Here is a 14,437-nt window from a genome sequence, read left to right on the forward strand (position 1 = left end):
CTGTAAAGATAGTTTTCAGTCAGCTTTCTGTGTCACATGCACTCCTGAACGTATCAATTTAGCCCTTCTTTTCTGGATGATGGAAAAGGTTTTGCTTCATTGAATTTGTAGAAGGGTATCACGCACAATTCTGATTAGGCTTTTGGTATACGATACATGGAATACAGAAGTATACACGCTTTTGATTGAGTGCACACTTCACTTATGTGAACAAAAACAAGCGGCTTAAAAACAAGGACAATTATTCCCTGATGTTTGCAGTTGGGACCTAAGTAGGCAATGTTTACATATTAGAGTCCATAAGTATTGTAAAAGAAGCATATTTTATATTTCTAAAACAGAACCTGCATGTTGAAAATCAGCACAGCTTCAAGATTATTTGAAAAAATTACTTTTACTGCATGTAACTCTCAGAAAAGTCCTGCCAGCAGAAGCCAAGCACATTCCTGGTTGGAAAGTATGTAAGCCAAGACAGATTTGCAAATAAAAACATGCAGTTTGCGTGTGTACAAATACATGCATGCACGATGTAAACGGTAAAAGAAACATTGCAGTTTGCAAGCAAAAGTGAGCAGTGTTTCAAGCTGATACAGTGGTTCCAGCGTTATTAAAGTCAAGAACTGAAGTGATTTAGAGTAAATTACCCCTACTGGTCAGGGATGATGCACAAAGAAGCTTGCACTGCTGCCTTGTGGTTCTTGATCTTCCAATCAATTTCTCAAGAATATCAAATTGCCTTTATCTGATCACTGTTTACTTTTGAAGTCAGCATGAAAGAAACAGGCTTTTAAGATCACAACAGACTTGAATAGAAGCCATTATCATCAAAACTTCAATGTCTAGTCACTAAGTCCCACTCACTCTCTATGAATGACCTCACTACCTTACCTTTTAATTTTCAGAACCGTGTATGTATCAAAATTACCAGAGTAACAAAAAAACTGAAGCACATGCCCAACACAAAGCCTAACTCCTCCCTCCTCCTAACTCCCTTCAAATTCCAGGAGTCTATACATGCTAAATTTATGTTAATCTGCAGAACACTCATTTCCAGCAGACAGTCAAGAGTGTCTTCCAATTCATGCATTTTGTGAAGCACGTATGCAGTTGCGTGATGTTTGTATGATGGAGGTATTACCCAGCATGAGGATTTAGCACATGCAAGTTTCAGGTGAGATAATAACCTGCAAACCAGAACTAAAACACAGTATAATTAACAGCCACAAAAGGAAACAAGAAACTACAGAAAGGACCACTCAAGAAGTTTTGTGTGGAGTTTCACCAGGTTTGCCTGTGTGGGAGCTTTAACAATAAGTTGGGTTTGCATTTCTGAACTCTGATCAATTTATAGTAAACTTAAATTTGTTCAGAATATCAAAAGCAAAACAGAATTACTTCCTTCAGTTTACTGTCTTGATTTGGCATCAAAACAACAGCACGGGTAATTAGTGATTTCCCAAAACTACTCACACCACACATCCACACTGAAGTTCTAGATGCAGTCTAACCTGTCGGTCACTTTGTGCTCAGACACCTTTCTAAGGACTTCCACAACACCCCAGTGACAATGCCATAATCAATTAAATTAATATCACAGGTGATACAAGTCACACTAAGTCACTGCACCAGGTAGATGCAGTCTCTTAGGGACACAATACAGCAGAGAATTGGGAAATGTATTGAAAGTATAGAGAAATTTCCACAGAATTAAGCACCAGGTGTTTAACACACCACCTTGGATGCTGAGACAGTTGCAGCTTTGCTGAAAGATCAGTAGAAATGTTTGCATTACTTAGAAATTTAATAACTCCTCGTATGAATTTGGTGGATCTAAATACCTGCTGATGTAGTTCCAGTCAAATGGTGCAACAGTTTGTTAGTGCAAGACAGTCCAAATATTAAACTAGGGAAACCCAATGAAAAGCAGAAAGTATCAATGTGGAAGAAGGAACGTTTTAAAAAAATACAATTTTATATTATTCTTCCAGGACCTACTGATGAAGAAACAAAATAAAGACAAACAATTTCACAGGAATTTTAATCTCTGTATATTTTACTTAACACACTGCTGCAGTGCACATCAGATTAAACAGCCTAGTCAAGACCTCTGAAAATGAGCCCAGACATATGAAGAGACATATTCTGCATATTAAGAACGACTTCTGAAAAGCTTTGTTTCAGATTAAGTCACATGGGAGTGCTTTCTCCTTCAGTAATTCTTTATATATAAAGATAAGAGAGGTTTTAAAGCATGACTGTAGGACTCCTTCACAGTTCTGAGAGCTGATTCCACTTCTTACTTCATGCAAATGAGTGACTATTTACCTCAGCAATCTCCGTGTCTGTAAAAGTGCTCATCTGAGCAAGTTTCATGCTTGCTTTGGTGTTTGCAGGATTAAGTTTCTGTGATTACATGAAAAATGGGTCAAACATCTACCAAAAAAAGCTCAGGCCCGAAATGGAAATATTACTGAGTTAAGGAAACAGAAAAAGGATGCCAGATACTGCTTATTTACCTTGGTATCTCTATGCCTAAATGACCAAACATGCTAAAAGCTGTGTACATCACAATCATCCTAAACGTTCACAGATAAAAACAGTGACACTAAAGCACCTTTTGCAGGTACTAAGTTCCCAGAAAATATCAGTGAATATAAAGTGCTCACATGCTGAAGAGCCAAAAAAAAAAAAAAAAAAACCAAAACACCCTAATTTCCATGAAGTATCACCTGCACTACAGACTAGCATCTGGATGCTGCTTTAAGTCACATCCAAGTCAAAGTTAGAATGCTAACATAGTAGCAAGAGATAGTAAAAAAACCTACATCAATGTATTGCTTTCAATTAAATCCTGTTGAGATTGGGAAAAGCAACCATGAAAATAAGAAGAAAAAGGCTGCTCTCCAAATTACTTCTTCGCAGGATATCCACACTCATTTCCACATGTGGAGAACACTGACATTTTTCAAGAGAAACTTAAAGTAAAAGCAATTACCAATGAAATGATGGGTCTGCCATTAAAATTTCCTTTAAAACATTTGAATATTGTTTTCTTACAGTTCTTTCTCAGTTTTTTTGTTTTCATCTCCTAAGCTTCTTCCTCTCAAGAAGGCAGAGAAAAAGAGGAAGAAAGCAAAATGTTTTAAAATAGACAAGATAGAAATCTGAAACCCTTGCTTAAAATTTCTATCCTATTTAGTCCCAAGGAAATTTGATTTTTTTTTTCCCCCCCTACTTCATTAATTCTACCTTTTGCAGGGAGTATTTTTGCATGTTGCCAAAACAGCCCCTACCAAAATTCCTGCAGGCTAACAGCCCTGTTGACCCTACCCAGTTTTAAGGAAAGACGAGTGGCTTTTCTTGTGTAACACACAAGCACAGACAAGAACCATGCCTGTTGAAAGAGCAAACAGAAGAATGAAACCCTGTGATCAAAGTGATGGCATTATCATGTGATATTACAGTTGGAACCACAGCTTGAAAATAACAAGGGGATCTTCTTCACCTCCAACTGTACACGCACTGTGGTTAAGATATTAGTGGGCAAGTGGAAATGGAGAATTCCCCGCGATCTCTGCCACACTGCACATTTTTATCAGTATTACACTGCAGTCTACATCAGCTAAGTCATTCTCTTGAGCTGCTGCAGAACTGATTCCAGATTTCACCATTTTCCACAACGGCCCAGATTTATAGAGGATGCTCTGACAAACAGCCATCATTTCTCTAGTGACCCACTGGCAGCAGAGAGCTGAACCCTGCGGGACGCTGTTTGCCAGTCATTTCTCAGTGACTCTTCACAACAGAAGTACAACTGGAAAGAAAAGGCAGCATCAGTCAGTAGTCATGAATTAAGAATCAACACTTTCGCAATAAAGGCTGCCTCCCAGAAAAATGAGCCATGTTTCAAACACTGCATACTAAACGTGCACTGCTTTATGTATTTCAGAGCCACTGTTTATCAGACAAAGCAGGTGTTTATATGGGACCAGTTTAATCCCAAATGGAAATGTGATTTACTTGTAAATACTGTTAACACTAGGGTCTACAGCATAATGAATATAGACTTTAAAAAAACAATCGTGATTCTGATCAAAAGAGCTCTCTAGGCACAAAAGCTTTTCTTTTCAGATAAACCTAGCTAAGAGCATAATGCTGTCTCACAAGAGCATAAATACTGCATGTACTTTCCTGTATTTAGACATTCCATGCACTACAGGTGGATAAATGTCAAGTCTGTGAAAGAGTAGTTTTCTCGACCTTAAAATAAAATGAAATAAAAATTTCAAAAGCCATACTGGAGGGGAGAAGTTTTCCTCTTACAGAGGAAATCGCTAAGGTTAGAAAAGACCTCTATGAATTTAGACCAACCACCAGCCCATTCCCACCATACCCACTAACCGTGTCCCTCAGTGCCACATCTACTCATTTCTTGAGCACCTCCAGGGATGGTGACCCCACCACCTCCCTGTGCAGCACCTCACCACTCTTTCTGAGAGGAAATTTTTTCAAATACCCGATCTGAACCCACCCTTGGTGCAACTTGAGGCCCTCACCTCTTGCACTACCAAACACTTCTCATCCTCTCATTTACTTCTTTGTTTACTTCCTTCCTAGTGTAAGACTCAGTAAGATAGTATAATACAATTCCATTTTAATGGGAGATTCTTAATTGTTTTGGCAATGAATTATAAGCCAAGAGGAATCTTGGAAATTAAAACACATGAGCTTTTCCACTGATACCTAATTAGCAGCTCTTGATGTATCATTATCAGCATACTACAGAATGGTGAGTCTTCAGTGCACGCACAGTGAATTCTGAAGTTGGGATACTGAAGGTGCTGGTTCTCCAGGAGAGAACTAAAATATAGGACCTGACCCCAACATCTAATAATAGGTAATGGACAGATTTTCATGGCAAGGTGACAGCAGAAACTTCTCTGAGCTGTGAGAAAGCTCAACACGGCCTGAATCATGCATAGAGCTGGCAGAGCAGCAGCATCCTACCCATCCTGGCTATTCTCTGGCAGCAGACAGGAGCGTGTGAAAGCCAGGGCAGAGATCTCCTCCTCCAAGAATCTTCCCTACATTGCACTAAGAAGTGTATCTTAGCAGGAGAAAGTAGACTGAACCTCAGGCTGCTATGAGGCACAGTTCCTAAAGAAGTGGTCCAACAAGTGACTGCAACCCTGCCACCCCATGCAGTACATCTAAGCAGACACCAATGGCAGGCAAGAATCTTAAACATACATATCACACTTACATTAGGAGAAAACTAGATTTAAAAACAAATCAACTTAAAAAAAAAAAAAAGATGCTTATTATGGGCTACCATTAACTTGAAGATTTGTAGTCAAAACATGAAAATTGACATTAAAATTGAAGGTAGTGAGCCTTTAAAAACAAAGTAAGGCTCCATTTCTTTTTAGGAAGCTCAACACATGAAAAAACAACATGCCTCCTATTTTTAAACTCCAGTTCCACTACATCACATTTGAAAGTTCTGAGTTGCAAAAAATGCAACTGAAAACAGATTTGGCAGCAACTGCTGGAAGCTTACATGTGTATGGAGGGCAGCTCATCCCAAATCCCTCAGTGGAACCAAAATCAGACCTCATTTAATTGCTTCTCTGTGCTTCTCCCTTCATAAATGTTGGGGCCATGCTGTTGCGGCCAGGCAGGCAGACTGCTCTCATACCCCACTGACTGACTTCCCGAGGCCTGCCACGAGCAGTACCAAGTGGGTCGCAGACTCCCTGGCTGAGAGGCCTCTCTGCTACCCCAGGTAGGGACAAGCATTGCCAGAGCCCTTATAGCGAGCAGCAGAAGGCAGGCGATTGTCCATAGGTGTTGATACTGAGGGACAGCCATGTTCCCAAAAGCGCCAGCACAATCACCAGTTTTCCTGCTGTTGAGACCAAGGAGAAAGAAACAGAGCACATTTAGCTCTCTCATCCACCGATATCCCCAGGTCCTTTTCCTCTACACAGTCTTCCAGCCATTCCATCCCAAGCCTGTAGCGTTGCCTGGGGTTGTTGTGGCCAAAGTGCAGGACCCGGTACGTGGTTGTGTTGAACCTCATCCCATTGGCTTCAGCCCAGCTCTCCAGCCTGCCCTCTGTAGGGCCTCGCTACCCCCAGGTAGATCGACACTTCCAGCCAACTTGGTGTCATCTGCAAACTTAGTGAGGGTGCACTCAGTGCCCTCATCCAGGTCATCAATAAAGATACTGAAGAGGAGAGGCCCCAGTACTGACCCCTGGGGAACACCACTCGTCACCAGCTGAATTTAATTCCATTCACCACCACTTTCTGGGCCCAGCCCTCCAGCCAAGAGTGTACGTGCCCAAGCCATGGCTGCCAGCTTTTCCAGGAGAATACTGTGAGCCAGTGTCAGAGGCTTTGCTGAAGTCTAGGTAGACTACATCAATAGCCTTTCCCTCATCCACCAGGTGTGTCACTCGATCACAGAAGGAGATCAAGTTAGTCAAGCAGGACCTGCCCCTCACAAACCCATGCTGGCTAGGTCTGATCGCCCGGTTGTCCCCTACAGGCCATGTGATCTCTCTCAAGATGATCTGCTTCTAGCACTGAGATCATGCTGACAGATCCTTCTTTTAGATCTCCCTGGTTCTTTTCAGCCACCAAATTCAAGTCCTGCTGCCAGGATCAGGTACATCATACACTGACTTTCCTGAACTGATGATTCATTTGCACCGTTATCAATCATAAGAAATCAAAATCTGAAACTCAATGGAATTTTTAAACTAAAAAAAAGAAAACAAACTACACTTATTTTCAAAATTTTCATCCACAGGTAACTGAGAATTCACTGTGTCCAAAGGTGTTTGATATTATGAACTCTCTGCTCCCTTTATTTCAGTCTCATTGTCAGCAGCACCAAGAGCTCCTCTGGAGAAAAACAGAGAGAATGTGAGGACACATCTCAGAGCTGAAACTGGTAACAGAGCTCTTTATTAATAGAGGTTGTTCACATGAAGGAAGCTGTAAGGTACTCAGAATTCAGGGCACAAGGGGAAAACACACATATATACTGTGTACACCTCTCAGTTAGAAACATCAATTACAATGATTTCATGAATGGAAATGGATCTACATCAGAAATTCTTAGAAGTTATTGACAAAGCTTAATCCAATTATCAGTAATTACCAAAACAGACATATACACTACAAATTTTCAGTGCATCAGATGTAAGAGTGGGTTTTATAGCCCACTGAATAATAAAAAACAACTATCAGCCATGTAATTGATACACACGGATTTGAACTCATCTTCAGAACGCTTTCCCCCGCTTTTTCAAAATTGCTTGTTTTGAGATGTGATAAATATTTAAATATCATTAGTAAAAAGTCATTTAACTGACAGTTATTCTGAACATTCTGAACATCAAATCTTTGAGACAAAATAATTCTGTTCCTGCATAGCAAGTGCTTAGATAATAGCAAATGCATAAGCAATGGCAGAACACTTCACCCCCAGCACAGTTTGGAATAATCTAATTCCGCTTCCGTAAAAACTCACAAGAAAAAAAAAAAAAAAAAGACATTTAACAAGCCGTGTAGGATTTACTACCTTTGAGATGTTACTCTACTTCACAAGATATAATCAGGTTTCCAAGAACGATGCTAAAATGTAATAAAGGATCTTGATCTGATTCCTTGCATTTAATCACAAAAAAAAAGAAAAACCTAACAAGATAAATCCATTCTACCAAAAATGAAAAGATTGACTAGGCAGATAGGAAATAAATCAGTTAAGTACAGACATCAGAAACTAAAGCATGAGATGGCACACAAATACTACAGTTGACAGAGATAATCTGACAGATAAATTCGGAAGAAGGAGAACTGACACTGCAACTGTGGCCTGAGCAGAAACTCGTACCAGTGCATAACAGGGGGACTGAAAGAGACTTGGCCCTGCTTAGAAAATCCCCCAGCTTCATGGATTTGTCTCACCACTTCGTCATCATTTTTGAATAGCGTATTTCAGAAAATACCGCGCTGCTACAACCCAGGATTTTGTGAAGTGATACTTACTTGCATTGCCTGACAGTGCATTCTGAAAAATAGCAATACTGCCATGTTCCTGTGAAGCATCACACGTATACAGTTCAAAGAAGGCCCTCTGCAATAAGTAAATACAGCACTTCCTGTGAACACAAACTCAACCTTCTCACACAGGACGACAAGATGACAACGTAGCTTTCCAATAGCTCAATATCACATTCCTATCAAATAAGGGCAGTCTTTGCTCTATCAGAAGTGCAAAGCAACTCAGGAGTATGACACAAACTAATGATTAATAGCATTACCATTGAGCCTATTGCACCTTGCTCTTCTCCTAGGAGAGCAGCAAGGCCAGACAGCCTTAGGTGAAGCTGCTACCACCAGGTCTGCTGAAGGTACCTGGTGCACTGCCTGAGGACTCCTGACGCAAATCCTCCTTCAGCCACCCCTTTTCCCACAGCAGCTGCACTGACTGCAGCACATTCAGCAGCCACTTTTTGCTCCCTTTCAAACACCAAGTGTAACTAAGCTTCCATGACAAGGAGAACAAGTCACCAACAGATCACACAAATTCAGGTTTTCTCAGTACACTTAACCATTACAAAAGTAGCATAGAGGGCTAACATATTTACTAACTCACCATGTCATTCAGTAACACCCTATAATGCAGAAGGAAGAGATTAAGCACCTGAAACACAGTTCCTCTCAACGATAAGTACGTAAGATGATCAGGAGAAATTTAGGGAAGGGAAACTGAGAAAGACCCAGCAAGAATTAGTCGGCAAAAGGGGAAAACCATCAACAAATTAAAGCAAAGAAGGAAAAGCTAGAATGCTCTGGCAATAAGCCCGGCGTGACTACAACTAAGGATTATACATTTCACATTTTCTACACTGTCGTACACTTTACCACAGTTTTGTCATAACCAACAAGAAACTGCACTCAGCCATACTGTGTACCAGTACTACATAGCCTGGGAGATAAGCCAGACTGAGAGACATCTCTGTGGGGCAGCATCTTCAGCTGTCCCTTGGATGGACCCATTCAGGAATCTCATTGCATACAGCTATCTACAACAAGATTAAGTGGAAAAAAAAAACAACAAACTGATATAGAATATAAGCAACTGTTGTTTACCAAATATTTAAGAGGCCAAAGACGTTACTGCATATAAGAAAATCCAAATGTGTTACTTGAAACTGACTCCTCCTCACCTACTTCAACTTTTTGATTGTAACAGCATTCTGATTATTACAATGCTTAAGTCAGTTGTGGAAAGAAAAAAAAAAAACAAACCACACATGCTAAGTTTTTTTTTCCACAGTGAAATCCCTCCCTTTATCAGAGATAATTGCGATTGCTGTTCGACATACTGCTTTCAGTACAACAAGCTGCAAATCACTTCCAGCATAGCTGTGGCAAGTGGGGATTACATGAAACCACTCTCCAAGCTGAAGGCTTGGCTTTTCTGTAAGTTGTGACATCACTTTCTTCAAATAACATAACTAGCCCAATATGAATGTTGACAGTTTATATTAAAAGAGAGAACCATGCTGTAAACACAGTGTTAAAGAAACATGAGCCAGCAGGAACTTGGCAAAGGTTTGTAATTGCTGCAATGTTTTTGGTATGAAAATCGCTGTAAGCGTGAGGAAGACTTTTGTGAAGAAGATGAAGCCGACTGGTATCTCAGCACTTAGAAAAACATATTTGATGACAAAATGGATGCAGCTGGGTTAAAACATTTGAGCAATTACTTTTCAGAAATGAAGAGACAATTTATTAATGAGTTAAGTCTCAGGGGTTAATATATATTTGTTTACATGTTTACGCGCATGCCTGCGTCTAAGCTTAAGTCTATCCGTACAGAGGACACCACTGGCTAACTGGTCAGAAGAGCTCACAGCAAAAATAAAATACCTTCTGTTCTCTCAAACACAAGCTTTGAAGAACAAGAAAAAGAAGTAAGAGCTGCTCAAAAAAACACCATGCGTAAGCATAGCCTGTGCTCTCCTACTTTTCCTAACACGCTAAAAAAGGCAGATGGAACAAGCCAAGTCCAAAGAGAATATTTAAACAGAATGGTTGGGAAAAAAAAGCTTCCCTATTAGATAAAATTCAGGCTGACACCCTATAGCCCATACCATAGACTTTACTTACAAGAACACAGAGATAAGTATCCGCAGCGTTGTTTTTTGTGACAGGCCCAGGATGAGCAGCCCTGTCCCAGACCTCAGGAGCAGAGGGGGATGCAGCTGGGCCCCACCTCTTGTTCCTAGGCTCTCTCCAGCTGTGGGTGCACAGCAGCTGACGGGACCACCTGGGGGCTGTGGGCAGAACCCCACACTTTGCAGTTCCCAGGAAAAGTCCACAGCACAGGATGGACATAAACACCAAGGTTAGGAAACAGGGAGCAGCCTAACCTCAAATAACTCCCTGGGGTGAGAACACTGGGAACAGAATGGACGGTCCATCTCCAGCTGGCAGCCCAAGCACCAATTATCATAAAAACGTGAAAGCTGAAACTGAAAATATGCTCTATAACCTAAACTCTTCAGTGTACCTCAAGGCTATTCCAGCTAAGTGACCACCTCAAACACAAAGGAGACAAAGAAAAGGTGCAGCTGTGGGGTTTAAGAACTGGAAAGCAGATTTTTGCTCTGCACCTGAATTAGGTGGGGGTTATCACTGCTGAGGTACTCCTGGTTGCTTCCCCAGTTTCTGGGCCCTTGCACACAGATACAAGACCTCGTGATCCTGCAGCCACGCAACGAAGCAGTGGAGAGGTAGGAAAGGCAGGACAAGGCACATCAGCCAGACAGACAAAGCTATTCCTTCCCATACATACTGCACCACTTTCTGTTGTAACTCTTCTAACCAGAGTCTCCACAATCACGTGTTAAAGTCACCAAGATGACAGCCGCAGGCTTTGCAATGTGGAATTGCAAACGGTGCATGCACCACCTCTCCTCTCTGCCACAGCCCAGCTGAATTGCTAAGGGCTGCAGACCTGACTGAGAATCAGCATACGCACACAAGATGTAGGGATTCTCCTTCTGACCCAAAAGGATGGTGAAACCCTCACAGCCCCAGACAAAGGTAGGAGGGACTTATACAATTTGCCAACCTTTTAGGGTAATCAGTCATGTTTTTCTAAACTGTGTATGCACCTCCTAGCCTACAAGCTCCTAGCACTGCACAGAAAAGGGCAGGGCTGCAGAAGGATGACACAATGTTTGTGTCATGTTTGTTCCATCCACCTCCCCAGTCGCAGGCTAGCTGAGTTAGATTGCCTTCCCTCTGTCAAGGCATAGGACGAGATCCAAAATGGCACGTATGGATTCAGACAGACTACAGCTACCACCCTAATCCTTAGGGAAGCAGTGAGGGTTACCCAAACTTCAATTACTTAATCTCAGACAGGTCTCCAGCCTACAAACGCTGTCTGCATTGACAGAGTACACCTGAGCACACAGACAGGGCTGCAGAAGCCAGTACACCGTCAGCCAAGGAACAAAGATCCAATCTTCCACAGCTCAGCACTTTGTGTTTTCATTTCTGGGTGGCTTCTTCTACCAGAGATGAGCTTTTCAAGGATCTCCCACTGGGGATTAACCTTCTACCCAACAGCAAAAACAGCCTTGCCATTTACATGAGATAGGTCACACAATCCACGAAGGATGAGCAACTAAATTTTCAGGTGATGCTACACCTAGAAGTGAGGGGACCTGCCCGTACTATCTGGACAAAAGGAGATGCTCTAATTAACTTCCTAATTGGTATAAAATGGCACCAGTGACTAAATTATACTCTGAAGTTTATCTCCAAAGGGCAGAAGCTATTGAACTAATTGTAAGAAGTCACGTGTAGGTCTTTGATTGCTGATTTGATAACCCTTGACAACATAATTATATTAAAAATTAATTGCATCTTTAACTTAGATATATACCAATTAATTACTTGCTGAGTTTGGTCAGAAGCCCTCAGCTATGGGAGGCCTCTCCAGTCATTTATTGTTATTCAACAAAAGCACTGTTCTGAAACTCTTCTAAATTGCCTATCTTTAGTGACAAATCGGAAACTTCTTTTAATTCACTTCAAAGCAGAGAGTTTAACTTGGCCCTATTTCTCTTTTATTTCCTGAAAGGTGGATAGGGCATTTTATTCTGGATGAAAAGTTTTTAACTACGGGTATGGGAGACACAAAATTTTATAGTAGTGAGGAAAATACTGTCTGCATATTCCTCCACGCCTGCAAATCTGTTCTACTAAAATCATAGGGAAAACATTACAGAATGAACAGAGCTCTGAAGCAGAACCACATTACCTGTTGGGGAGATAATGTCTTGTCTCACAGCACTTCCTGTGGAAGCAAAGCATTACAAAATGTCATCTGTATTTTTGACAACCGCTGATACCATTGTAATCATGAAGTGTCTTCATTTTTGTTTTCACTGAGAAAGTTTTCTGCTCCTATTTTCACTGAGATAGCTTGCTGCTGGATTATCCAAATAAGGAAACTGAGTTAAAAAGGATTGAACTGGCATATAACTAGAGCTTAACATCACTAACTAGTCTACCAAGGCAGGAAAGTAGTTTATGTGAACCATCCTGCTATATTTAATCAATAAAACACAGTCTCTATCTTTTCTAGACAGAAGAAAGGTGCTTTGCCCCTAATTTTACAGGAGCTAGAAAGCTCCATCTTGCCCTTCTAGTGAAACATAGCTTCACATTCAACAGACTGTTGAGTATTTTAGCTATGGGAAGAAGCTGAAACCTGCATGAGTTTCCAGAGTCCAAAATGGTAAAGAATTTTCATATAAAGTGACTTTTATATTTACTTTTAGAAGTGAACATGTGCTGTTTAGCATTTAATTGCAGAAGTACTGTGCAATACAACATGTAGAATTACTTCTGCAAATGTTTAATGAGGATTTGCAAATGACATTGCATAATATTCCAATGAGGTCTGTAACTTCTAAGGACACGATTACGGATCCTGCCATTCCAGACACACGCCTGGGAATCTCCTGATAGACAACTCAAAGACTGTCAAAGTGCCACCAAGTGTACCAACGCAGACTCTGACAACACAACTTCCATGCGTGAAAAACTTAATTCAGTACAAATGCACACATCCTGAATTCACAGGACTGGTCCCACGGGCAGAAGATTCAGAATGCTCACAAGCATGACTGACTGAATGGTGTTTTTTTTTTGTTGTTTTTACCCAATAAAATCAGCAAAACAAGTAACCTGTAGTAATTTCTCATTTAATCTATCACACACATTTGCACAATTTTTAAGAGGAGCAAAAGCAGTTGCAAAACATTATACTCATGCAGCCATTTTTTTTTTTAATTTTTTTTTTTTTTTTTTTTAATTACCAGCTTAATTAGCACTGCTGCATTACCCCTGCTGTGAAACTCCTTTCCTTCATGATTCAGATTTTCACTATCATCATATAGATCCCAGGTATTTCCTTCCTTTCTTGAGTTTAGCAACCCAAATGACGTTTTACTGACCTTTCACGATAAAGTATTAACTGCGAGAAGTTTGAGTGTGGGGGCTCAAAATTTCGTAAGATGAAGTTGGATTAGAAACAAGAGAATTGTTTTATCAAATGATCAAATTTGATTCAGTGGATAAGATAGAGACAGGGATTCTGTCAGACCGACAGATTTTATAAATTTCAACAACTTGTTTCAATTAGGATGTATTTGGCTAAAATGCCAGCAGTGGTCCAAATGCCTACAAATTTCATATTGTATGGTTTTTGTTTTCCCTTTTTCTCTCCCAAAAATGTAACTGGATTTCCAAGGCACAAAAGTTATTAGTAGTTTTTTGGGTTTTTTTTCCTTTTAAGTCTTACCTATCTTGATTTGTCTTCAGCTGAAAAATCTCATCTAACTACAAAACATGCCTTTCTTAATCAGGAAAGTGACTGATGGATTATTTAAAGGTAGAGGCAACACTTTGTTGCCAGCATGATGCTGCTTAAGCAGATGAAGTAACTGTTCCATCTTCAAAATGAAACAGAGTTCTCAACAGCAATGAACAAACAAACTGTATGTAAAAATTAGACTTGGGGTAAATTAGTTACAACACTGAAAAGTTGTGCTTCCTATTAAGTGTAAGTCTGCAGTCCTAACTCTATACAAAAATCAGAAACAACTCATAGGAAATAGTAATCTTTCATCCTGCTGCAGTTGCACTTCTTGGCCATATAACAGTGCAGCATCTCTAGCAGTTATTCCCCAAATTCTCACTAGGTATCCATTTTGCCAGCTTTATATTTGCTGGAACCCTGGATCAGCAACTAACAGCACTCACATGCATTTCTTTCTCTCAAACTATTTCTGCTCCTCTTAGTATGGAAATGTCTACCCAAGCCCCTTTTTTCA

The 14,437-nt window shown here is 40.5% G+C and overlaps 1 protein-coding gene across 4 annotated transcripts in view; it reads right to left on the reverse strand.

Moving 5' to 3' along the window:
• The window catches only part of TBL1X (transducin beta like 1 X-linked), a 197,839-nt gene that overhangs the window by 150,069 nt on the left and 33,333 nt on the right, over positions 1 to 14,437 (reverse strand). The gene's annotated exons all lie outside the window — the stretch shown is intronic.

Source organism: Tympanuchus pallidicinctus, unplaced genomic scaffold, assembly GCF_026119805.1.
Source record: "Tympanuchus pallidicinctus isolate F22 unplaced genomic scaffold, pur_lepc_1.0 scaffold6, whole genome shotgun sequence".
In the NCBI taxonomy this organism is placed as follows: Eukaryota; Metazoa; Chordata; class Aves; order Galliformes; family Phasianidae; genus Tympanuchus; species Tympanuchus pallidicinctus.